Here is a 24103-nt window from a genome sequence, read left to right as displayed (position 1 = left end):
AGGGGTAAAACCCCGAAACCGGTCCTAGGATGCTTGTTTCTAGTCCAGGAAGGACCTGGGCTGGCTGTTCAGGCTGTACAGTTCCCATGAGGCACAGGGGCAAGACTGATTTGGGTCGAAACTGGGGTGGCTTAGTGAGCAGAAGAATGGTGATTAATTAAACCCAAATCTGTGACTGGGGTGAGTGTCTGAAAGGTTTTAGCACTCCGTCCATTATCCTAATGTGTTTGCTATGGTGCCAACCAAACCATTGTCTGCGGAAGCTGGTAACAACATTGTCTTCCTCTCGGAACATTTAAATGTGTGCAGTTTCATAATTACAATTTCTTTTTAATGTGGGTATTGTTTACAACCAAAATTGATTTTATGCAGATATCAATGATGCATTTTTTTAATTGACTTTTCCAGGCAGTTTGACATTCTTTCTGCTTTTATTGTTAAAGTACGTAATACTTTTAAAACTTAATAGGATTCACGTGAAAGTTAAGCTTTGTTCTAAGTAAGTTATAGTTATTATATGAAGCTTTTTACTCATCTTATAGACTAGGAGTGAGTGTCGTGAGTTTACAAAGGCCCCAGGCACAGACACTTCCATTTTACATGCTCATTTTTAAAGTTGACATCTTTTTAGAAAATGACTTTTAACACACATTTGCTTGCACGGCCTGAGATAATTTACTCAGAAATTGTTTGCTTACAATTACATTTCTTCATAGGCATTTTATCTGGCCCCTAAACATTCTGTTACAATGACTTAGTACACTGCGCAAAATGTTGTTATTTGTTGTTGTGCGTTCGGCGATTGCTCTGGTTGGATAGAATCAGAAATGAAAACATGACTCAGGCACAGAACGAAGGAGTGCAGTGTCTTACATAAATGATACTATGCCTCTGTCAGACAGAGGAGCATCTCATTGTATTGTTGAGGGTTGCCCCATTGCCGCAATTCTAGCCCAGCTGAATTCCACTACCATTCGGAACGGAAAGCAGCCTGTTCAACTCCAAGGCTGGCTGCCAGATGACACGTGCCTGCAGATAAATGGTGATTTAGACCAGTCTAAGGTATTCTGGAAGACCTGTTCACTCTATGCTTTATAGGATAGGTAGCGCTAGGTTGGAGTGCAATTATATGTATTTATATATGCTAATACATAGGTACAATTATTCGTTCTGTTAAACATTCATGTAATGCTGGTAATATTGTTTTGCTCCATTCTAATAATCATTGCACCACATGTATTTTACACAAGAGTACAATTGTTTCAATAAATGTTTGAAATGGCAATTTGTGTACTTCTCGTGTCTTCCTTTGGGCATGCCTGTGTTACTATAGAAAGGGTAGAATCTGTTTCCACAATTTCCTTGGGTTCCTTGGGGGAATTAGGGTTGTCACATTCTGAGGTTGCAGACACCATCCGGTGCCCTGTCAGTTTAGGGGCCATATGGCTCACTATGAGCTAGCCAGAAATTAAATCAACATATTCTGATGGTATGAGTGAACTCAGTCCCACATGATTTTGAAGCTTATGTTGCCTAAATGTACAGTTTTACTGAGAAAGTAGGAACTGTATGCACAGAGATCCATTCAATACATTGGTCAATATTTAACTAGTTAATATTTACATAGTCTTTCACGAAATTTTACAATTGCAAATTGTAAGTTGATCTGGCGATGTCTGTGACCTCCGTTCTGATCTTTCCATGCTATTGATAGCTCAGCACCCTCATCCATTTGAACTTTTGGCTAAGGCGACTGTATAGCTCTCATTCCGAGTCAGCCAGTGATTGGAAGTGGATATACTGGGGCTAAAGTAACTGATTCTGGCTGGTTTCCTTATTCCAGACATTTTCCAGCCATTATAATTTCCTGGCATACAATGGGGGAGGAAGTAACATGCTGGGACCAAAATTACAGGGTCTGCTATCACATGCTGTTCCCCAATCTAAGCTGTTTCTGTGCACATTTTTGTCTTGTAGACAGAAACACATTTTTGTTATTGAGTGCATTTACACTGCTGGTAAAGCTCAGAAATGGGTGTGGTGGTATATCTCTTGGTGTTATTTCTCCATCCAACTCAGAATATGGGCATGCAGGCATGCATGTGTTATTAATGGATGTTGCTTCTTGCCATCATTACTTTGGCTAGACATGAAATGGAATTAAATGGCTAGAGCTTTAGTTAGTTTGGCAGAGAGGATATATTTAAATGGGGTATCCCGTCCCCCGAAGTCTAAATAAGGCCCTTAATCTTTTTTCGGATTGGGTAGTGATGCATCCAGGGTCAGAGTTTGAGCCTAACTTCCAGACCAGCTTCTATCCAAATGACAATGTGTTCTTCCTAAAAGCACTAAGAAGAGGGTTTCCATTTTCTGAATGTATTTTTGTTGGTCCTTTAGGAGGCCTCTTGGGATAGCAGTTTTCCACTGACCTGATGATATGTTTCTTTTGGAGCTAAACTCAGGAGCCCAAAGCGATCTTACTTAACCTTGAGTTGTTGGAACCTGGCTGCTATTTCCATAGACTATGGGGTTAATTGCAGCTATTTGCAACTTCTTGCTCAAGGGAGACCGCTTTATGGCGCGATGCCCGGTGGTTTCACTGGTATATGTCAGTATGTAATCATGCGATTCCTGTTTTATATTTACCCTAAGCAAAAATTTACCTAATTGAAATGTTCATTGCACAAAACCCATTCTCTGGCATTGCACAACTTGGTTTGTCCCCGAATGACTACAAACTTCTTATAAATCAACGTGACACTCAAGGTTATGCACACTTCGCGCAAAATAATACCACACATGTGTATGAACCGCCACCGTGGCTTCAGGCTTAGACCAGATACCTAAATCTTCTGATGAGGCTGACCCCAATCTTTGGACATCTGCTGTACATTCTCCCTTACACTGCCTTCAATTGCGTACTCCGCATTCTAATGACACCACCTCTGATCTGTACCTTTGTGCAGTGTGGCATCATTCTGGTGGCATTGCCCACCATTTACACTGGTTGAATGCAGGTACTGAATTAGACTGGAGGGTGAACTGTTTGGCTTATCATTCTCTGCCCGCCTTGTGTCTCTCGTGTCCATAACCAACAGTAACCATTATCTTCCTGTTCACAGGCCTGCCTCTTGCTGCTGAGGTTAGAAGAAGTATTCCCCGTACATACACTCCTCCTGCCTTAGAACAATGTAATTTTTCATTCTTTCCATGCTGTAGAATACCCAGCCCTGCTATACCAGTATTTCCCCACCTACAATTGGATCCACCCTAGGTTGAGGATGAAGACCACAACTGCCAAGTAAGACAGCTGATTGCACTCTGAACACTGTGCCTTGTGGCAATTAATAGCTACAAAACATAGCAGCTAATAATCTACCTTTGGATATGGTCTTTCTGGTCTTTCATCTGTAGCCCTTTGATGCAAGCTGTCGGTTGCACTCTTTGAGAGCTATCTTTCAGTTCCAAAATAAAATAAAATCGCAAATTTGTGAACTGCGCACCTGCCAACCAGGCATCCTAGTGATGGAAGCAAGACAGGGAACAAAAGGTAAACCAATCACTGCTTGAAAGTCAAGCCTTGAATTGTTTCCTAAACTCACTTTCATTAAAAATTAGACGAAGGGAGCGAGGAAGTGCCTTGATGGTCAGATAGGCGAAGGAACGGCTTCTCCAGGTCTTTAGATAAAACCGAGAGAGCTTTAAAAGTAAGGCCTCCCATGATCTAAGAGGATGACAAGGCAGATAACTGCACATCCTATTCTAAAGATATGTGGGGGCAACTTTATGAAAAGAGAACAAACAGTAATCAGAGTCTTAAAAATGCCTTATTTCTTGATGGGAAGCCAGTCAAGTTCCATAAGCTGGGATTTTATTGATTGACATCTAGGAACCCCAAGAACCAACCTTGTGGTAGCATTTTGTACAATTTGTAAGTGGCCAACCAAATGACAAGGCAAGTTCATATGCAGAGTATTCGCATAATCAACCCTAGAGGTGATGGCCGCATGTATAATAATGTTGAATGTGTAGGACCAATTTCGAATGTATTTGAATCCGTAAGAAACCAGCTGCACCGCTGATAAATTCTGGGTGCGAAAAGAGCATGTCATCAAACTTGACCCTCAGATTTTTTGCAACCGAAGTTGCGATTGAAGCAGAATTGATTTCAGTGGCTACCAGTCATTAGATCAGCCAGCGGCAGTGGCCGAACAAAAGAATCTGTCTTAGAAGAATTACATCTCAAGAATTTCCTGTTCATCAATTCCACCACAGCCAAGAGACGTTTCTTAAAGGTAGACTGCCCGACAGTCGCCTTTTTACCAAGTGAGAGAATAAGCTGTGTATCATCTTCATAAGAGAACTTGCATGACAAATGTTTCCGTAATAGGAGTTAAAGGTTCCTTGTACATGTTCAACAGCGTAGGGCTCAGCAAGAAGCCCTGGATAACCCCATACATATTGAAGCAATTTTGAAGAGGAGGAGAAGGGCTCGAGCATGACCGATTGTTCCTATCCAGTGAAGAGAGAGCCCACCAACCCTTAATTCAGACAGTCTAGACAACACTATTTGGAGTGAATTGGATTGAAAAGCCGCCAAGCATCAAGATTTAGGGCACCCATCTGCCCTGAGTGAGGCAGATTCAGGGACCTCAGGAGGGCCGTTTCCTTTATGTCACCTGGGCAAAAGCCAGATGGAAATAGTTTGTAGCAAGTCTGTTATTCCAAATTCTTATTCTGCTGCTGATTAACACGTTTTTAAAGTATTGTAGTTGCTTCTGGCAGCAAAGAGATGGGTCTGAAGTTTTCAATCTTCGAGCGATTCCTTTGGGCTTCTAAAGCAGAGTTATAAGCACAGCTTGTTTTCAAAACTTTGGAACTAGTCCTGCAGAAAGAAACACATTAAAGATGTCATTTAAAACTGGAGTGGTTGTCTCAATCACAAAAGCCAGAGTGCTAGGCAGGCAAGGTTCAAAGGGCGAGCCAGGCCTAACTTTATCTGAGATTCAAAGTATGTCCTTCAGAAATTGGACAACATTGACTAGCAAACTAACTACATACTAGCCGCAATAGATGTAGTGAGTCTGTGTTTACATCTACCAAATGCTGCAATGGACTAAAAGCAGTAAAAATGCACTTTCCAGAAGATCGGTACACTTTCTGGAAAGGAACCTGATGATCATTGAAATGCTAGTATTCTGTCTGACCAACAATTTGTTCACTTTCAGTGGTGACTTACAACATTATGGGGCTGCCTGAGAGGGGGCGAGTTTGCTCCACCATACACATGTATCCTCATGGCTGAAGTTGAGAAGTATTGGCTCTGGAATTAGAAATTTGAGGCATTTAACAGTAACATAATTTTCTTGTTCAGATATATCGATGACCTACTAATGATATGGCAAGGATTAGCCACACTTAAGAAATACATTATGGAATTATCCACAAATCATTGGAGGATAACAGTAACATCTTCCATTTCCAAAGAAGAGATTGAATTCTTGGACTTGAAATATCAATCATATACAGGAAGTTAATCAATATTTCCCCAGACCCACTCCTGCAACTGCGAGAAGCATGGTCTTGTGACCTGGGTGACGATGAGGACTGGACAGAGGCCATTTAGAGCTTTGGATTGATTGCTATTCAGACTTGATTCTGACTAGTCCAGTTGCTGGTCCTACTATTTCAGAACAGTGTTATATAAAATTGAGAGAATAGCAACGCCTTTATGCCAGTGGGGCTGTAACCGGGAGGGCACGTTTTTTCACACCCTGTGAAAATGTCCGAAAATCTAGGAGTATTGAAACAGTTAACCAAAGTGATGGCCCAAGCTACATCGTTGACTGACCCAATAGACTGGCTCCTTTCGAGCATCTCCGGGGAAGAGACCTGGTCCAGTTATCAAATCATTTGGCTAACATTGCCAGTTTGGGTTGCCAAGAGGAATATAGCGTGGGCCTCAGCAGCTCCTCCGAGAATAGATGATTGTGTATCACATTTAGACTAGTGTCAGAGAGTGGAACAGGTGGTGTATAAGAGATGGGGATGCCCCAAGAAATGGTAGAAAATATGGGGGGATTGACTCGCCTTTCAAGGATTCTAATAAAGGGAAGAAGGGAGATGGGAGGGAGGAAGACAGTATAAACCACACAGACCGAATGGCCAGGAGACTGGGTGGCATTGTAGACAATGGACCGTAAAAGTACCGATATCATGTTGCTTTTAAGTGATATTGCCGGAGATGCCACTCTATGAACTGCCTAATAAATGATGATATGTAACTAATAGCCTTGTATTCTGTTTAATGCATCACGTTTAATAAAAAGATGTTTAAAAAAAGAGTTCTTGGACTTGATTCTGTATATTGAAAATAACATATTACACCGTAAGATATGCAGATAAAGCCACAGCTTCAAATTACACCCTGCATGCCACCAGTTGTCAACCAAACACCAGCATATCCAATATCGATAAGAGCTAGTACCACAGAGCAAGAAGGAAATGTAGCAAAAAAGATTTTCTAAACTAATTGAAATAACTCATGGATTGAGTGAGAGAGGGTATGATATAACAACATTACATAAAGCAATTAATCAAATAGAATGTGTCAACAGAAAGAAGCCAATTTATACAAAATTCCAGAAACACAAAAAGTTCACATTCGGCCATCAGGTTTAGCACGGAATATGGTAATGGACATCATAACATTAAGAAAAGTCTATGAAAACACTGGTCATTACTAACTCCTAACCCCCAATTACAAGAAGGATTTCGACCATATCCCCAAATGAGCTTTAAGACAGTACCCAACTTGAGGCAAAAACTGTCGTTCATTCTTCAAGGACCAGAAAAGGAAAACAAGTACATTTTTGGCCAAAACTATAGGATTTTACACATGTAGAAATTGCTCTATCTGCAAACTTGGCAAGAACAAAATTACTGAATGTATAGCAAACGGTCAAAACGGTGCTTCAAGGAATGGATCACTTGTGATGGAACACATGTTATGTCCATGTAACAAGAACTACAAAAGCAGTGCCATCAAGTATCATTTGCATCAAAGAACATTCGTTTCCCATGGGATTCAGAAACTAAAGCAAAATCCAAGAGGAGGCGACCTGGGATTGTCACTCTGGAAATGAGAAAGTGAACTAATATTAAAAGTTGATACAATCATTTGATACAGTCAAGCGAGGGCTCAACAAGTGTACCCTGTTGTACAATTGGCTACTTTAATAAAAGATATCATCAGAGGTCAGCCCTCATCACTCAAAGAGAATAAGGTGGAATCATATGGGCAAATGGCCATCCTGGATATAACAAGTGACAGCATGCACCTTCGTTGCTCTTCAAGGGGCATCTCAAACTGAAAACTGAACTTTGACTTCTTGAAATAAGTTTCACATGTACATGACCTAATGAAAAATTACACTTGACATGAATCATAGCAACACCTAATCCATCAGGAAGTACTCATCTGTACTTATGATTCATGCTGGAAAATCTGCTGTGATATGTTCTGATTCTGTATGATAAATGTGTGGAAAACCAAAGACCTTCTATCATATACAGACCAGTAATTATGCAAATGGTGTTTATAAGAAATATAATCAGATAATAACGTTAGTTCACAAGCTTATATTTTAATAATGAATGTATATTCGCCTACACTATCGAGTATTTGATGCCTAGCTGTCTCATGCTAGGTCTTCACGATTTAGCACTTTCTAAGGCATAGAGAACAAGCTAGCCTCACACGACCTATTCAAAGGTTATGTATGCCATAATCTGCTGCAACCATAGCACTGTAATCCGGTACTGGCTACCAATGACCAGATAGCACAAATAGTTTCAAAAAATATCCCTACGAAAAAAATACCCCCACAACATCCGACTGAAAGCACATTATAATACCATTTTCACAAATCATATATCCTGAAGTACCTTATAGCAGGCTAAGTGAATTATGCAGTCTTACCACATTACTATAAAACCATGTATTTGGCAACATTTTTTAAAGTAGGAGGAGATGCAGCCATTTCTAGTCAAGTACCAAACAAATATTATACATTTTAATCAGGGCCTACTCTAGAGCGGTTCTACCGTTGCCACCGCACCAGGCGCTGACTTGGGGCCGGCCACCATGGTTGATAGTATTTTATAAGCACCTGCTGCCGCGTTTCTTGCCTCCAGCAATTTTCAGGCATCGTTAAATATGTCAAGATAACTCTGGTGATTAATGTTCTTCCTGGAGAGAGACTGGATATCTGTCCAGTGAAAGTTTTGACTCATCAAAGTGGAGAGGGTTAATATGCCTGCTGCAAACAAAACCTGCCATACAGATCACATAATACATGTAATGTAAATGGGTCAGTGGGTTACTGCTTTTGTCAGGAAGATCTTTTTGTTACTTGAAGTTTATAAGTTAAAATCCTAATATAGAACAATGAGCGATTACCTGTAATCAAAGAACTTCATGCAAACTACAAGGTAAATATTAGAGCTATATTTTTTGCCCAGTCTTTCATTATCCTAAAAAAGGGGTAGAAATCAATTTTTATATTAACGAGAACCCCTAACAATGGTGATGCATTTTAAATTGTGAATTTGTGCTTTTCCAGACCAAGGACTCTTCAACTATACTGCCTAATGGTATGTATGACATGTGACTCCTACACCTTGTAGTCCTTTGTCTTATGTAACATTTCCTATACACTGATTTACACATGTATGATTGTCTTTGTGCAATATATGTGTGTTGTAATGTGCTCTAACATCATAAACTGGCATGAGTGGCGCTATAAAGTGAAATGAATCTGAGAAAGAGTGGTTATGGAGAATTGAGGGAAACTGTTAAATGGTGGTAGTGAAGGAGTCTGTGGCAGAGGTGGTCATTGGGGGCAACAACGAACCTTGTTGCACAGGGCTCTTCCAGTGCTAAAGCCAGTCCTTATTAGAATTGTTCATCAATAACATGTATCTGTTGAGCTAACGTCGACATAAATTCAGAATTTGACTTCTAATCAAATGTGGTGTTCTCCATATGGTCTAGAGAAGTTATAGCCAACTCTACTTCATGCGAAAAACTTCACATACATAATGTGGTAAAAACATGGTTCCTGTTTTGTTGGGAAATTACATGACATTGATTTTTTTTTTGTTTGAATATATTTTATTAGTTTTACGGTATTCATTTTCAGCATACAATTATGCATTATGTAAGAGGAAATGGTACATATAATCTGCATAACACTATAACTACAATACAGTATAGCAATGATACATAATGGGTCATTGAACACATATCACGTTTCCTGCAGCAAAACTGATAGGATATATGAGAAAGGATGTATCTTTCTGAGAGTGTGACGTCGTATGGTGTTATTGGCAGTGTAGCTTAGGGTAAATGTAAATAAAATGTAAATGTATTTGAGCTTATATAGCGCACAGCTACCCACAAAGGGTTTCCCGGCGCTTGCTTAGGGAACCCGTCCTGGTATTCCCCTGTGAGATAACCCCGGCAGGGTATCCACAAGGTGAAAGCCAGGCATCCCGCCGCGAGGGGGCCGTTGTGGAGATTAAGCAAGCTATTGCCCAGAGTCGCAGAGTGTGAACCCGTGAGTTGAGAAGGCACCAGAGCGAGAATTATCGAGTCCGTGGAATTTTTTGAGCCCAAGACCCGCCGAGGTGGGGAATTGAACCCTGGTCCAGGGCCGATCTCAGCTTCTGGGTCTGCCGCCTCTAACCCCTGAGCCACACTTCTCCACAGGGTACGGGGAGGAGATGTGGTGTGAGGCGGCATGTTCGTGCTGTTGCGCGCCTTCCCCAGGTCACTCCCGTCAGCCGATATGTAGTGTATCCCCCATTGTATGGTCATATCTAGAATGTTGCGGATTAGTCGGGTATCTGTAACTAATATAATATTCACAATTGTATAACTGGTATGTCACAGGTAAAACTGCTGTGACATCCAAACGGAACCAGGAGGTGAAATTGAAGTCGGGATAAAATAAAAAGGAAAGGACTCGCCAACATTGTGAGGTGTCGGGGGAAGAAACTAAAGAGAAAGAAAATAACTTAAAATGGGGGGGCGAGGGTAATGGGTTAGTAGATCCAAAAGAATATCAATGTGTGTCCGTGGAGATGTGCCTCCGAGCCCTGGGCAAGAGCGTGTGACAGATGGGGCCTTGTTGAGCGCGGGTCTTTCTCAGAGATGGGGGTGGGGGAGAGCGGCTCAGTGATGTCTAACGGGTATCGGAATGCCGGTGTCGGGAGAGCGGGGATCCTGAGCGGCTGTCATGTTACATCTCTGTGGTAGCACCTCTCAGTATAAGTATCAGCTATGTCTGTCACTTACTTAAAATGGGGAGGTATTGATGGGGGCATGAGGGTTTCTGCCCACCTACTGGTCGCGGCCGGTCTAAAGAGAGGTATAATCTAAGTGATTCCTTGATCTAAGCTCGCCTGTTGGAAGGAGTTCAGGGTGTCATCCCAGAATTGCGCAATGGGGAATTTCCTGTGCCCCACCGTCTCCTGCCTGTGCAGTACGACGCTCTCGCCCAATTATCAAACGAGGCATACCAGTGTTTCGCCCTTCTTCTAACGTTTAGTGAGTAAGCGCTTGGCTGTGACGAGGCCCAGGTCCCAGAACCTAGCCGGTACCCTGTTGAGCTGCGTCCTCTTGTAGAGTCCCAGAATACAAGCTTCCCACGTGTGTGGCAGGTCTTCGCCAGCACTCTGCCGTAGCAGGGCAGTCACTGTCGTCCAGTAAATGTCTATATTGGGGCAAGCCCAGATATGTAGTATGTTCGTGTCGACCAGGAAGCAGCGTGGGCACGCAATAGTGGTAACCGAGAAGTATTTGTTGATTTTGTCTAGCGACAGGTATGCACGCTGTAGTATATACAATTGTATGATTTTAAAGCAGGAGTTGCGAGGGACGTTAACTGGGCCAGCCAGTACCATTGCCCACTCTTTATCCGTCCATGCCCTCCCCCTATCTGCCGCCCACTTGTTCCGTAACTGTTGAGTGGAGTGCTGTGTGTGCATCAGGAGAGCCTGCGCTAGCCAATGGATTACGTGGGACCCATTGCCCATGACATGGAGGTATTGTAGGAAGTGGTGTGTTTGAAGCTCTTCAGTTATGTCTCCCCAGGAGAGTGCAAGTGTGCGAACTACGAACGCATGAAGGAGAATCTGCCCAGCTGGTAGGCCCGTATCCCCGGCCATCGCCTCAAAGGGAAGCAGGACACCGTCCACGTATAAGTCGCCCTGCGTCTCCACTCCCGCCTGCACCCACCTCTCCAGCATAGCCTCCTTCACCACTCCACCCTCTCGGGGTGTGCCCAGCAGCGGAAGTGCTAGGGCATATGGCTTCACCTCGCGAGTTAGCTTCAAGCAGTGCAGAAAACATCTGCAAGCTACCGCCACGTGCAGCTGCGACGGGCAGGGGGTCCTGGTAAGGGGGAGAAATAACGTGCAGACCTGCGTATGAGTCCAGGTTGTAGCGTCTGTGGCGGTGTCACCTAAGTTTCTACCACTCAGCCATCCCGTCACCCATTGCATCTGTGCTGCCAGGTAGTACAATTTCAGGTTGGGAACCGCAAGGCCCCCAGCCTCTGTGGGTACATAGAGCTTCGTCAGCGCTACGCGAGGTCTCCCAGTGTTCCAGATGAGGTTCCGGAGCGAGGTTTCTAGCTCCCGAAACACCCGGGTTTGAACATATACTGGGATATTCGCATAATAGTATAACAGTCTTGGTAAGACTATCATCTTCGTCAGTGCAACTCTGCCGGGCACATTCAGAGGAAGGGTCTTCCAGAAGGCTATCTTTGCGTGCAGGGAGGAGATAGCCAGGACCAGGTTTCCCTCCAAGATGTCAGACGGAGCTCTATATATGTGTATTCCAAGATACCTAAACGTGGTAGGGTACCAGGCAAGTCTCCCGCCATTAATGCGATGTCACACTCTGTATTTGGGCTAAAGGAGTATGCTCCAGAGTTGGTCCAGTTAACTTTGAGTTCTGACATGGCCTCAAAGTACGAAAGGTATCGGATAGAGACTGCGGTATACAAGTCAGGTCTCTAATGTATAGGAGCAAATCGTCCGCGTATAGCGAGACCGCATGTAAGCCATCTGCCAGTGGGATCCCCTACTCCTCTCCCTGCATCCTGAGCAAGGCTGCAAGAGGTTCCATAGCCATTGAAAAGAGCAGTGGAGACAGGGGGCAGCCCTGCCTAGTGCCTCTGCGCACCCGGATGGCATCAGATAACACCCTTCCCGTGCGTACACGTACGGTCGGTTTTGTGGTAGAGAAAACCCACCATGTCGATGTAGTTGTCCCCAAGGTCATATTTCTCCAACACTGCCCTAATGTAGGGCCACTCGACTGAGTCAAATGCCTTCTTGATGTCCTATACGAGGCACCCCGAACTGGGCCATTGGTGGGTGGCATAGACTTGCACTCTAAACAGCCTACGGATGTTGTAGGAGGTACTGCGCATAGGGACAAAGCCGTTTTGGTCATGGTGTACAAGAGTTGAGACTAGGGGGCCAAACGCTGAGCTAAGGTGGAAGCCAGTATCTTGTAGTCGGTATTTAGCAGGGCCAGCGGTCGGTGGGAGCCCATGCGTGTTCCATCCCTACCGGGTTTTAAGATGGAGACAAGCGTGGCTTCGTTTAGCGTGGAGGGGAGAGAGGAGTCCTCAGCGGCAGCTGCGTACATTTTTAGCAGCTCGGAAATCAGAATGTCAGAGCAGGCTTTGAAGTATTCAGCAGGAAGCCTGTCTGGGCCAGGGGACTTAACATTCGACAGGGCGAAAATGGCGGTGCGCAGCTCTTCGGGCGCACGCGGCTCCCCTAAGTCGCCTTGCTGCGCGGCAGTCAATCTCGGTAGCTGTATGTCCGAGATATAGTCTGCGATGTCCGCGGCGGGGACCTGCAGTTGGGAACGGTACAAAGCCGGATAGTGACCCGTGAAAGCCGCATGTATCGTAGCTTGCGTATACATCGCCTCACCCCTGTCGTTGCAGATCGCCGATACAGGCGCTGATCTATCTTCCTGTTTGATGAGCCAGGCCAGCAATTTCCCAGGCTTATCACTGAGATGATGGATGCGTGCCGAGTGGGCTGCATAATTAATACGGCAAAGCCGCTCCAATAGTCGCGCATGTTCCGCGCACGCTGTAAGTAACGGCCCGTCTGCGATAACATGACATTGATGATGGCCTATATATATTTCTTTTTCTGTGGTCAGTGCCCTATAACGACTTATATTCACTATATTGATTTTAACATATTTTTTCCAAATCATGTAGTGTTGATTAATACAGAACTCCTGAGGTAAATGAAACGATTACTAAGTACCTATCAATTAACTGTGAACATATCACTCGAAGATGGTGCCTGCCAATCTTTGAGAGCTCACATATAATTAACATCAACAAAAGATAACACCTTTGCATCTCTACAAAATGGTACCTGCATAGGACGCCGTATACAGATGATACACAGAAGAAAGTCTGACCGCCTCCTTATTTTCAATGCAAAAACCAGATCTCCATTTCCTTTCCAGATGTTTACAGAACTTTTTGTTCTATAATAAGGCAGGGAAACCAAAGGGCTGAAGCTAAATAGTGTAGAAAGTGAATAATTTGAGACGGAGTGGCAATATTCGCAGCCGAGGACAGCAAGTAACCTTTTCAGAGTCAAATTCAGAAAAGAAAAATGGAACCAACAGGACAACCCATGGGCTCTTTATTACAGGATACAAGACTTGAGGACTAGATGGTTGAAACCCAATGAGTCTACTAAAGAAGAAGAAATGGACAGGATCTTTCTCTAACAATTTCTGGAAGCTCCACCAAGTCAAACTAGGGTTTGGATAAGACATCGCTCAAAAGTAACCTTCCCTGAAGCCATAGATCTGGCCTGTGTGTTTCATAGATTTCTGGATTTCAAAAGTGGTCCCTCCCGCATGCCCATCACACTAATCCAGAGCAGGAAAACCCTTTCCAGCCAAAAACCATTCCTGAAACCTCATTCAGGAGAGTAGACCTCCCCCTCATGTGAGGGAGTATGGGCAAGGCCCTCAATGTTTCCAATGCGTGGAATGGGGCCACGTAGCACGCAATTGTCCCCATAGACCTCAAACTGCGAGCCTATGGGGACAGAATGTGCAACAGGAAGAGTTTTGTGGGCGGGGTCCGTCAATCCAAATTCAAAAGACGGCTCTTAGTCAACGCCAAACCCACTTTGACTCTGGTTTGTTTGATTCAGAATGCCACCAGTCTGTGGTTAGTGCAGTAAAAGTAGCCCTTCACCAGTAGGTAAAGGGAGAAACTGTGCTGATCACTTGTGTACAAGGGGATAGTAAGGTATATCCTGTAGCAGGGAAAACAATCAATTGGCGTGGGCAGGAGGAATTCTCAAGGGTGGTATCTGAGCTGCATGTAGTTAAGGAGATGATTATAGGGATGGACTACGAAGAGTTCAGCACCCTATAGACATAATAGGAAAACAGGAGCAGGATCCAGGGTAGTTAAGTGAAGCCCCCTTCAGAGCAAAAACGATACAAGAAAAAAAAGCAAGGCCGACCTCAGTGGGAGTGAGAAAAGAAAACACAATAGACAGTACTTTCTAGCTGGTAACCCAGTAGCTAACACTGTACCTTCTTTCATAGAGACCTTAGACACGAACCCACGTAGTTGTCATGCAGCCCAGAGGGAAGATCCCAACCTTGACATGTCAGCTAATCAATCCTCTCCGTGTGACCAAAGCCCCGTTGAGACCCTTACCCATTATCGATATACCCTTTTCAAGGGTGGGTATGGACCTAGTAGGTCCCTTAGTAACTTAACTTTGAGGGCACCAGTATGTTTTGGTCCTCGTCAATTATGCCACACAGTATCTAGAAGCGATCCTACTGTACAGCTATGACAACCAAAACGGTAGCCCAGGCCATGGTCGAGTTCTTCTCCAGAGTAAGATTCCCCAAAGAGCTTTGAACGGACCAAGGAACCACTTTTATGTCCCAGATGTGTTCAGCTGCTAGGGATTGCTAAAATCAAAACTTCTGTATACCACCCTCATACTGATGGTCGTGTGGAAAGGTACAACGCACAATAAAATCCCTATTGAAGAAAGTAGTATCAGACACAGGGGGAGACTAGAAAATTGCCCTTAGTGCTTTATGCAATCCATACTCACTCCCAGTCATCCACTGGCTACAAGAGCTTGTCTTTGGCTGACAACCCAGGACATTGTTGGAAATGGCTGTAGAACAATGGGAAGCATAGGAGATTGAAGGCCTGGGTTGGATAGAATATGCCAAGGCTTTTAAGGACAAGATGCACACATTCTGGGAAGAAGTCAGGCTGAATATGGAGAAGGCACAAGAATAGCAAAGAGCAGGGTATGACAATGGCAGTAAGATGATAAGATGAGGAAATTGAAGGTAGGTGAGAAAACAATTTTGTTTAACCTTTCTCAGATAACAAGCTCCTAGCAACCTGACAAGGCCCCTTCACTGTTTTCGCTTAGGTTACCACAGTGACCTATCGGTTGGTGGTTGCCCACTGCCTGAGGAAAGGGCAAATATACCACTTTAATCTGTTAAAGAAATGGGTGAAAGAACCAGACCCAGAGGAGGTACCCCTCCCTACTCTCCTAGTGACTGACACCCATCCCCTTGATTTCTCTTTTCCTCATACAGAGGAACAAGTCAGTCTAAAACAAGAATGGGGTCACAACTGATTCCCAAACAGAAACAAACTGCTAAAATCCCTATCGAACAACATCACACTTTGTTTTCCAGCTGTCCAGGGAAAACAATCTTAGTACAACACGACATACAGACATAGACGGGTGAGGATGAGTATCTTCGGACACACCACATCCTGGAAGCCAGACGATGGACAGTTGAAAAAGAGGTAGCCAGCATGCTAGAAGGGGGGATAATAGAGCCATTCAGAAGCCCATGGTGTTCCCTGGTGGTACTAGTGCCTAAATCCAATGGCCCAATGAGATTCTGTATAAAATTCCACAAGCTCAATAGTCTGTCGAAATTCGACACATATCCCATGCCCAGGGTAGATAAACTTATTGATAACCTTGGGTCTGCCACCTATCTCACCACGTTGGACCTAACAAAGGAACTGGCAGATTCCTCTGACTCAATCTGCCATAGAAAAAACTGTGTTTTCTACCTGATTGGGCTATATCAGCTCCATGTTCTGCCCTTTGAGTTGCATTGGCCTCCAGCAACCTTTCAGCGACTCATGGATGTGTTGTGCGGCAACATCAAGGGTACGCTGTGGCTTATATGAACGATATTGTCATCCACAGTACTACATGGTGGTTACATCTAGAACACTTGGACGCGATTCTTACTACCCTCTATCAGGTGGGATTCAGAGCTAATCCCAAGAAGTCTACCCTTGCCACTGACACGATCAGATATTTGGGTTACCAAATAAGAAAAGGGAAAAAAAGCCTTCAATTTGACAAGATGAAGACAATAAAAGAACTACACAGACCTTCGATAAGAAGGACATGACATTCTTTCTGAGTCTTATTCGATATTATCGCCGATACATTCTGAGGTTTTCGGAGATTGCTTCCCCATTGACAGCTCTTTTGAAGAAAACCTTACTAAAGAAGATCACAGAAAGGTCCAGCTCTCTCCAGCATAGTTTTGACAGCTTAAAAGACGCCATATGTGATCACCCTGTGTTATGGCTGGACTTTACCAAGCAATTTGTTCTACAAACAGACGCCTCGGATCAGGGCTGAGGTGCAGTGTTGTCCCAACCTGATCAGGCAGGTCTTCTACATCCAGTAGTTAATATGAGCCGGAAGTTGTTGCTGTGTGAAACACTATCCCACCATCGAAAAGGAGTGTCTCGTGATAAAGTGGGTGGTGGAAGCACTGCAATAATATCTACTAGGGAGCACCTTTGCTTTGCTAACAGATCATGCTCTCCTGGTGTAGTTGTCCCATAACAAAGATACCAATGCCAGAATTCTCAGATGGTTCCTAGCCCTGCAACCCTTTTAATTTCAGGCTCATCACCTGCCTGGGAGGTTGCAGCTTAATGCGTACTTCCTATAGAGAGCTCCCGTTTCTGCATGACCCGATTGGCCAAATGTATAGTGATGTACTGTGGCGAGTTAGCCGCCAAAGTGGGCAGCCGTAGCCCGAATCAGGACCCCGGGGGCACGAGTCTGTTACAGGCTACCATTCTAGTGGCAGAGCAATACACACCCTCGCAAGCAGTCATGTCCGCTTATAGGGTGAACCCTGCTTTACAATGGCGTCACAACCTGGAAGCTGAAGCAGCTCAAGTAGGAGAGGAGGCATCAACGGAGGTAGGACAGGCAGCAGGAGAAGGTGGCACAATAGAAAGAGGAGTCCCGGAGAAGAGGAAGTGAGTATCCACGAGACAGAAGGATCAGCCGAGATCCGCCAGAGGAACTTGACCAGACCCCAGGGAACGGTGAGAAGTATGAACCTGCTGTGACTCAGGATTCGAGTCACGGCCTCAGGGTCCTTACCGGGTGGTAGCTTGGACATGGGTGTGGGGAGCACGGATAGGGTTTTGAGGGTTTGTAGCAGCTCACGTCAGGCGGGAGCTTGTGGACAACGGTCATTTTTAGACTCCAGTAATCTACCTCTATAAAGGGAGCATGGGTGATGACATTAAAGGACCGTCAGGGTAAGGAGAGGCTCTAGTTCCTGCTCCTCCTGTATGCCAGGTACCTAGACGAGAAGAACAATTGAATTAAGTTGCTCTTGCACATTTCCCACAACAACAGGTCTGATAGAAGGCACAGTGTGGTGGTGGCAAAATAATCCAGGAAAACAAGATATGATTACCAGTCTCTCCTGTGTATGTTTTTCCTGAGGGCCAACCCCAACGTACCAAGGAAGAGAAGACACCATCCTGCGGCAGCCAGTCTAAAGGACCAAACCACAAGTGGGACTTTGAACCTACCATTTTCTGTTTCTATTAATATCTCTGCTGTCCAAGAGAAAATAAACCTTATCCTACGATATCCACCTTGTCTGGGTCATCCTTAAATCCCTGTTACACAACGGTCATCCTCTGGCAATCAAAACAAGACCCAAAGAAATCCATCAATGCCTTCTATGTTTGCCTCAATGGCCTTGCCAGCAAGTGTGAATCAGCCGATTCACCTCGGAGATTGAAATTCACTCTCCCATATTGTAAGACCGCAGCTCGGTAAAGCTGAGATATTTCATCCTCAGGCAACTGTACATAACACTACTGGCAATGCTCACATTTGAGAAGTCTTCGACTCCTACCGATGAGTGCCGCACCATATCAATGTCTAATTGCACGGAAGCTGAAGAGAAAACATGGCAGGCCCTGTACAAAATGCACAAAGAACTGTCTGTCACAGAAGAAGGGCTGCTACTTCCGGGCTGTCGTATAGTGATTCAGTCATTCTTTGTACCATGTATCCTGAAGTTAGACCACTCTGGGCATTAAGGAATACACACGGGGTTTCCTCACAGACTTAAATTCATTTATTACTATTAATTTCTCCGTTTTGAGTGTGCAAAAATCCAGACTGTAAAGTCCCACTCAAGCAATAGGAAGTGGGTGTTCCAAGCCATGATTTGTGTTGGATGTTTAGGAACTCCCATATATTCCTCTCATCACTTTGGGTTGGCCATTTACTCCCCATTCAGGATGGAAAGGGGATCAATCACCCCTAGCCTTGCTTGAGGTCTAATGGAAGATCTTTCTCCACAGTGTGAAAAATGACATTTGTACACGAGGCTCCAGTGTGGAGTTCTCCTCCATGGAGAACTATACACTGGTGCAATAGGTGCCTTTGGAAAAGACACTTGACATTCTCAGAAATAGGAGTAGAAACCTGCACCTGGAACAGCTTTTCAGGTGTACTTCTGGGAATAGTTGCATGTTCCATCAAAATGTAAAACTACGGTCAGGTGGAGATCTGAATCTAGGTCTACATTTTCTTTAAGAATACGACCTTCAGGCACTGTTGTAGACTTAGAGCTATAGTCTGGAGCAGCAAGGGCTCATTTGATTGGATTGGAATGGATCCAACTCAATACACAATAGATTCTCTGTTCTTTAACTGGATATGCATGTGCACAATTAAGGTTTTCCAGTATTTTCGTTGAACCAGGCTCCAGAACAGTTGCCTGTCCTGTACGCTGTGGCATTGCGCCATTCTTGACCAGGCAGGGGCATCAGAATGTCATATGTTGGCTATTGTGTTGCTCCATTGGGTAGCAGAAATTATTGTCCCGGGGTGATCTGTACAAGATGATTGGGTTCCTTCATCAAGCCCAGGAATTCTGCAACCAAGAACATCCACCTATCACTTATGGGTCTGAGGCAACCAAGATGGCAGAAGCTCAACGTCTTGATTGAGCTTGCCAAAATATTGAGTGAAAAGCATAAGAGCATAAAGAGGGGGTGTTGAAATAGTCTCACGTGGTTTAAACGAATACTGTAGACTTTGTACTGTGATGCTGCATGGTGGTTTCTTCAGGAATTTGCTGGGGTGAAACCCACAAAAGATGCGGCAAGCAGGATCAGACTGGGAACCAAAAGCTGCCGGACGTGGAGAACGTGGCAGAGGCTCTACCAGCTCTCCTCCAATAATCGTCCTTCAAAGGCCCCAGCCCACTGGGGAAGTGCCCAGTTGAAAAAAGACAGGCAGCCTGAGCGTGGGGGGCAAGTACAAGACGACAGTCAGATGCTGTTAGTTAGGCATCCTGCAGGTTGTAAGCAAACCTGAGGTCAGGGGACTACGGAGTTGCAATGTTGGTGGAACTGTCGAGCCGATTGTGAGCTTTATCCTTCCAGAAGTATGGTTACCACTTTTTTACTGTGCTTCCGAAAGATAGTGAAAAAGCACTCTGAAAAGGAATAATTTATTTTACATCAGGCCCTGCAAGACCAGAACCTTGGAACATCCTGAGGGAATGAACTTGAGCTTCAAAATTGAAGGGTAGGGTGGGAAGGTGGGCTGATTTTTATCCCCGGGGAAAGTGATGATGGTCATTTTGACCGATCTGCAAATCTGACTTATTGAAAGAAAGACTGTTTCCATGGAAGAATCATGGACAATATTAGTGAATGAGTGGATAAAGATCAACTTGAGGTACATCTCCTAGATCGACATATTGTGAAGGCTGAGAAGCTGATGCATGAGTTGGACCCTGAGTCTTGAATCGCACACTGAAAGGAGGTATGTATATCTTTGTGTTTCCGTATCCCTGCTGAATCACACAATAATAAACGCAAAGGATGGTTCGTATAATACCCTTCTCCTTCAAGGTCCCTAATAAGTTATGTGCCAACTTTTTGTTAAAAAGGAATATTTGGCTACTCTATCGCCGTTGGCTCTGGAAGCAAGATGGTTCCCCCGGTGCCTGTTTCTCCTCTGATCAAGTTTGCCAGGTACTCTGTATTGCTGGTTAGGAGGATCTATGGAAAAACAAGATATGATTATCTTCAGCCTATTGCAGCAGAGGAAAAAAGAATAGAAGCGGAGGAGAAAGCAAAGCATGAGGAGGCAGAACGAATTGCAGGTGCCAATGAAGACACCATATTGAAATGAAACACTACCTCCTCTTTTTCATCTGCGGCTCCTCTGAATGGTTAACATCTTTATTTGCAATATGGTTTATTTGCAGTGTCTAGTCATCCATCAGTTTATAGCTGAATTCATAAATCTGATTTATTTTGTGAATTGACAGCATTTCTACGACATTAAATGAACATTGAAAATAAAAAAAATAAAAAGGAATATTTGTTAACGTTGTTGTTGTGTTAGGATTATTGTTTAGTTTTGCATTTAGACGTGAGGGTATGTTGACTCCCCTTCTCCTCCCTACTTGAGGTCCTGGGTATATTAAATGGCCTTGAACTCAGAGCTGCCCTCTGTTTCATGTACTTCGAGTTATTTATTGTATTGCGTATAAATAGCGCGAGGGGCTCACAAATGTACGTTTACTTTCATGATCAGGCAATTTAAGTGCCCTCTTTTGACAAAAGAATATTTAAAGGTATACTTTTTGGTTTATGTTTTATTCAGATTTCTGACACCTGTTGCCCAGCAAACCCTTTTCACATAAGTGTTTTTTCTCAGTACAAACGTAGGAAAGTCAATGCAAACCTCGCGTCCTTCTGTAAATTGAAGCCTGTACCATTTGCATCGGTAATGTTTAGTTCTCTCCTTCATATCGTACTTCCTTGAAAATTGTTTCCCTCCTGACCACCATAAACAACGAGGCTTTCTTTGGAAGGAAAATCACAATCAGCGTTATCTCGAACGATTCCGTGAACAGTCCTTTCCTACACACTACATGTTATGTTGTTTGCAATATGACGTCCGTTTCGTTGCAGACCAGTAAAGTGCTGCACTTTAATTTTATGTTATTTGAATAGACCAGCAGTAAAGTCGCATTTCTGCAAAACAAGACCTCAAACTGCCAGCACAATCTCATTAAATACCTCACTGTTCGCGAGTAGGTCGTACATGATTATGAATTATTTCGATTTGTTTTATTGTTTCTAATTGTGGATTAGATATGGGCTTTCACTTGGAGCCAGGCTTTAAATGTCACTGCTCTGTGTTTCCTCTGTTACTGATATTAGAATTCATTTCACGAATTAAGTGACACCTATTTCCATGAGTACTTTAACAGGTAAGATTTTCTGATTCGTATCCAATTTTGTCTTTACAAGAAGTGTCTTTGTCAGTTTATTTTTTGTAAACAATCTGTATTGAAACAGTGCAGCAATTTACATTAAAAAAAAAACATTTTACAGTTTTGGGAACACTGCCACCTGCAAAGTATGACAATTGTCAAATGCCATCATCTTGAGTAGGAGAAGAGGTCCTGCCTTCACGTTCAGTGAGACCTTGAGGCCGCATAGCATACATCATCGAAGCAGAAGCAATTTAGTCACCTAGGGGAGTTAGCTATCGAATTGCTAGTTCTGCAGACTGCAGCAGTGCGGGCCCTTGATGACCTAGGATGGAAAGGCTGCGCGTTTGCAGCCAGATATGCCCTTTTCTTACTTCCAGTGCGGATGTGTACTCGTTTCAGAATGCCGGATAGGCGTTCCGGTGTTTTTGAGACCGCACTTTAGAATGTATCAACAAAGATCTTCGGGTAAAGTTATGATTGGTGTTCCCATCTTAAGATGGGCCAGTTGCGAATCTCCACCTTCTCAGTATGTGCAACCAAACAGGAATTCTCTCACCCTTGCTCTGCTGGAAACTGAAAATTTGATCCAAGTGTAACACTCCTTAAAAATCATCTCTTCTCCTGCAGTCCTTTTCTTCTCGAAACTAACTCCTAGCAGAATTACAATTAGACAGTGCTTTGTTGCTGTTTTTATTCTTAGAGCACCAAGAGACTCTTTTTGCAGTTGAAGATGCATTTTACAAAAAATCTAAATAAATACTACACCACCCATCACCAAAGCCACAGATTAGAGCAGAACAATATTTAAAGCCATGGAGTGTTCACTACTCACCAATAGAACATTTCGTTTACAAGTGCAACACTATGAACTGTTTCTTGAAGGACAAACTAGGTAAGCTCAGGAAGCACATTGACACCAAGCATCAGCAGGCAAAGGACTTGTCACTATGCGAGGGGCGCCAGAAGGATCCAGGGCCTACCAGTTGTGGGGAGGTGGTCGTCCATTCCTCTACTGGATCTCGTGGGCTCAGGGGTGGTCCAATGGCACAAGTCTCAGAATTAACAATCTTGTAGGTACTGTGGCATCGTGGTTCTGTATGTCTGTGCTTCATGACATAGCTGTGCTGATGTCATGAGGCACTGGAATCTCCTGCACATCTTCTGGAATGTTATGTTTTGTTCACCAGGCAGTTACAATCCTACATTGATGCTGGCTGGATGTTCACCTGTGGATGGGATCTTTCTTCTGAAATAAAACCTGAACTTTTACCTTCAATTTGTGGATTCCTATGTTACATTTGGCGACGGAGGATGGGATACATTGGAGGAAGAAACGATCTCAACACCTACCTCTAATATTTTTTTTTTTTTAAATAAGAAGAGAAACGTTTCCACAAACTTTACTTGGAGACTTAACTTTGTTTCCACAAACTTTACTTGGAAACTTAACTCTCATGAGGTACTTCTATGGCACATGTGGTGGCTTTCTTGGCCAAACTTTTTGCAAGGGAGGGCATTCCTAACACCATTCTCACAGATAATGGTCCTCAGTTAGTGTCTAAGGAGATGGAACAATTTCTGTTAGAACAAGGGGTTAAACACAAAAAATCATCTTTATACCACCCAGAAACCAACGGTATGGTTGAGAGATTCAACCGTGTTCTTAAAGAAACCATCAGAATGGCTAAGTCTGCTGGCACAGATTGGAGGGCAGATGTTTTTAAGAAGGTTAAGGTTTACAGAATATCTCCCCATGCTGTTACTGGGAAGACCCCCTTTGAACTTTTTAGATCACGTACTCCCAATACCCTTGTAGTACCTGCATGGGTTAATGATCTACAACCTTGCCCTCATGATGTCAGTGATGAGTGGATGGTGCGTGAATCTTCTAGAATTGAGAATAGGAAAAGAATTTTTGATGCAAGGAATTCTGTAAAAGTCACTCCTGTTAAAGTGGGCGATTGGGTACTTATTAAGAATCCCTGCAAAAACAATAAGGCCCTTTCTGCCACTTTTAAAAAGCCTATCCGTGTCATCAAAGTTTTTAAGAACGCCATCAAAACTGCAGATCATCGGGTTTGGAATTTGAACAGGGTGGTGGTGGTTAGAAATGATCTTGTGGAGGCTTCTTGTAGTCTTCATTGTCAAACTACTAGAGATGAACCTTCCTCACTTCCTCGCAAGTCTGCGAGGGTTTCTCATTCTCCTGAGTATTTAAAAGACTACGTGACTGTGTGATTTATGCTTTAATGATAACTTGTTCTTTTTTGTAATTTTGTTCTTGTTGTTAGAAGGGAGATGTGTGGCATCGTGGTTCTGTATGTCTGTGCTTCATGACATAGCTGCGCTGATGTCATGAGGCACTGGAATCTCCTGCAC

The 24103-nt window shown here is 43.7% G+C and overlaps 1 protein-coding gene and 1 pseudogene across 2 annotated transcripts in view; both read left to right on the top strand.

The window, feature by feature from the left end:
* Positions 1–24103, top strand: part of B3GLCT (beta 3-glucosyltransferase) — a 1059223-nt gene that overhangs the window by 221311 nt on the left and 813809 nt on the right. The gene's annotated exons all lie outside the window — the stretch shown is intronic.
* LOC147698534 (ATP synthase F(0) complex subunit e, mitochondrial pseudogene) lies at positions 20400–20813 on the top strand (annotated as a pseudogene).

The sequence above is a fragment of the Lissotriton vulgaris genome, chromosome 8 (assembly GCF_964263255.1).
Source record: "Lissotriton vulgaris chromosome 8, aLisVul1.2, whole genome shotgun sequence".
Classification (NCBI taxonomy): domain Eukaryota; kingdom Metazoa; phylum Chordata; class Amphibia; order Caudata; family Salamandridae; genus Lissotriton; species Lissotriton vulgaris.
The sequence above is the reverse complement of the archived record's forward strand: the minus strand, read 5'-3'. Positions and strand labels throughout refer to the sequence as shown.